General features: G+C 40.0%; 1 protein-coding gene across 3 annotated transcripts in view; it reads left to right on the top strand.

Moving 5' to 3' along the window:
• FOXN3 (forkhead box N3) overlaps nucleotides 1-3,610 on the top strand; it is a 413,410-nt gene that overhangs the window by 54,247 nt on the left and 355,553 nt on the right. The gene's annotated exons all lie outside the window — the stretch shown is intronic.

Genomic DNA, 3,610 nt, shown 5'->3' with positions numbered 1-3,610 from the left:
GCTTTGCTGTGGCTCCCCTGGCCATCTGAAATGGTGCCCCCCCCCCCCCCAACACACACACACAAGGACCTTGCATCAATCACCCCTCCTTCACCGATGCTGCCAGGACAACATCAACAGGAAGTGATCCACCGAGGGGATGCTGGGGATCTCCCTGAGTACCTCATTTGGATCCCACAGGACTGTCTTCTGATGCTGTCCTTTTACAGAAGTAGTGGATTAGCAGCCAAAAGACTTGCCTTCTACTTACGGTTCTGCTGTTACCACTTTATGTGGCTGTGGGACATTTATGATACTGCCCACTTTACTGAAGTTGTGAGAGAATCAGACAAAATACAGTATTAGAATTATTTGAAAATCCCCTATGAGAAGTACTGGACAGATATTTATTAGATATTATCTAATGTGCTTCTGTTTACTCATCTGTAAAATGGAGCTAATCGTAGAACTGGTGAGGGTTAATTGTAGTGCCTGGCTTATAGTAAATCATTAATGATAGCCCATTGTTGTCATCTTTATCATCATATTCGTCATCAAGATCTTTGCACATAGAATTGGAAGCCTCTTAAGTATAGAGAGTGTGCTTTGAAATCTCCATGCATAAGGTGGAGCCTTATTGTAGATGCTTAATACAAACTTGCTGGATAATTTGATAGTCTTATTTTTCTTTTTGGGTATGGTACTTAGATTCTTTTTTCTTTCTTTCTTCCTAAGATTTGAGAATTCCCACTGATCATTCTCTGGCCTGGAAGTTTGTTAAATGAATAGAAATTAACTCTCCGACAGAAGTGTTAATTTTGGCTGTGAATGTAAATTAGTTTGATAGGTGAATCACTTTGATACTGCAGACACCATTATTCAAAAGTGGTCCAAATTCATTTTCTTTTGATATCTCATTAGGATGCAACCCAAGCATCTCTTTTAAAAAAAACTTTTAAAATTGTATGATATAACATATATACAGAGCAAAGGAAGAAAAAAACAATAATTTTCAAAGTACTCTTCAACAATTTGTTACAGAACAAATTCCAGAATTTGTCATGGCCTACCATTCCATCTTTTCAGATTTATCCTACTAGCTGCTCCAGAACACTGTAAGGTAGAAGGAATTTTTTTTTTTTGTATCATCACAATCAACCCTTTTTGTGAAAAATAACGTTTATTTAAAAAGCAATGAATTTCAAAGCACATCACAACAATTAGTTGTAGAACAGACTTCAGAGTTTGGTATGGGTTACAGTTTCACAATTTTAGGTTTTTACTTCTAACTGCTCAAAGATACTGGAGACTAAGGGAAATATCAATATAATGATTCAGCAGTCATACTCATCTGTTAAACTGTGCCTTCTCTGTGCAATTTCACCATCACCTTTGATGTATCTCTCACTCTTTAGGGGTATTTGGGCTCTGTCCATTCTGACTTTTTCATGTTGGAAGATGCTGTCAATAATATGGAATAGAGGAATGGAACTAGTTGATATTCTGGAGAGGCAGGCCCCTTTGCATTTTAGTACTTATCTGGTTCAGGGACCCATCTGGAGGTTGTAGGTTTCTGGAAAGTTACTCTAATGCATGGAACCTTTGTAAAATCACATCTATCATCCTAGGTGTTCTTTAGGATTGGTTGGAATGGTTTTGGTTGGGTTTTGGCAAGCTATGATTCGTAGCAATGTCTGAGCTCACATAAAAGTAACATTCAGAATAGCCTCTCGACTCTATTTGAACTCTCTCAGCCATTGATACCTTATCTATTACACTTCTTTACCCCCTTTTGGTCAGAATGGAATTGCTGATCTCATGGCAAGACCAGACTCATCCCTGGGAGTCATCTCCCACTCTGCCAGGGAGGCTTTCACCCCTATGTCATGTCCCATGTAGGGGGGAGGGCAATGATTTCACTTGCAGAGTTGGGCTTAGAGAGACTGAGACCACATCTGAGCAACAAAAGAGGTCCTCTTAGGCATACCTATAGGTAGGCTAACCAAGCATCTTTTGAAATGGGATATCTTCTATTGGTGTAATTGAGCATAGTTTTGATAGTGTTAAGATTTGTGTAATGTTCTCAAAGTAATCCTTTGAAGGTGCATGTGAGGGCAAAATTGTTCTGCTAATGGTGGGGTAGGAATTTCTGGTACAACTTCCTGTTCCACTTTTAGTGTAGAACACCTGGGTAGATGATAGTGGGTAAATGAAAAGAAAGAGAAAACCCTGTAGTTTACAACTTGGAAATAAGATGTTAATGTTATCTAAAAATACACGGCATGAGCTGCTCACACACAGCCAGAAATTTGCAAATGATGTATTTTTTGATGTAGGTGCTCTGTTGGAATTGTTTTAGGAATCCCCTTTAGGTAATGCCCATCAATACACTTTACTCACCAAATCAAGGTGTACCCATCCCTATTTTTCACATGAATGTAAAGGTGGAAATCCCTTTGGGGTTACCATGAGTTTCTTTCTTTTCTCTCCATGTACCGAAAGGATGTACTAAAAAGCACTCATGCACAAAATCTGCCGACAACTGAATATCTTCCTTAAATATATGATTTTGGCAGTTCTTCCCAGGAATTGATGGCCTGGCAGCAAAATTAGTGATGGATTTTTGGGTAGTTTTCCTTAAGAAATTGAACAGGAAAATACTAAACTCCTATTTAGATTATATATGTTGAGAAATAGAAGTAGAAAATGGCACAGGGCTGGCCATGGAAGGAGACAAAAAAGAAGACTTGTTATTTTAATGTGATTGTGAATTAACACAGTCTCACCAGAACCTCTTTCTCTGGAGTGCATACATGCACGCACACATACAGAGTCTTTCTCCCTTCAGAGACTTAAAAAGGATCACACCAACCTGAAGATCAGACCAGAGCTGTAGGATTGCAATAGGTGGTATTTCTCTCACATACCCCTATACACAATTGTACATATAACTGTTCTTCACATATTTTTGGAAGACCCCCTCCTCCCCTGCCACCTTCCCCTGATGCCTGTGAAACCAGGTGAGGTCTTTGAAGGTGCCCCAAAGCCATCGAGGTTAAGCGAGGCCACTGGCAATCCTCACCTCTTCATCGCAGAAGCCACAGGCACCACCTCTTGGCTTTGCCCACCAACGTGAACATCTTCCCTCCTTTCCTCTCCACGTTCTGCGTTTCCAGTCATCTCAGTTGAGTCATCCACCATGTACTCCTGGATACGCTCTTCTGGGCACACTCCTGTGTCGGGAGGTTCTGTCTTCTGACTTCAGCTTCCCTTTCTGCCTGCACTACCCTTTGTAAGCAGTGGATACTCTTCGTAGGGAATTTAACCATATGCTTCTGGCCAAAAATAGATAAGTGGGTAGGTAGGTAAGTAGATAGATACATACATACGTACACACATACAGTTGTCTGGAGAAAGAGAAGAGAGCCTCCAGTATCCATCTTCATTGTCCCATCAGTGACTACACATTGTGAATTTTTGTATCCATAAGGTCACTCTATTTTAAGTGTGCTTAAAAGTAATTTTGTCTACATTTGGTTTTTGTTTTCTGTTTTGGTTTTCATTCCTAACTCCCTTATAATACGGGATCATGTATTGCATTATTTCCAAGGCCTCCTTCCAGTGCTTGCAG

Source organism: Tamandua tetradactyla, chromosome 12, assembly GCF_023851605.1.
Source record: "Tamandua tetradactyla isolate mTamTet1 chromosome 12, mTamTet1.pri, whole genome shotgun sequence".
In the NCBI taxonomy this organism is placed as follows: Eukaryota; Metazoa; Chordata; class Mammalia; order Pilosa; family Myrmecophagidae; genus Tamandua; species Tamandua tetradactyla.
Note: the sequence above shows the minus strand (reverse complement) of the source record. Positions and strands in the feature narration are given on the sequence as shown.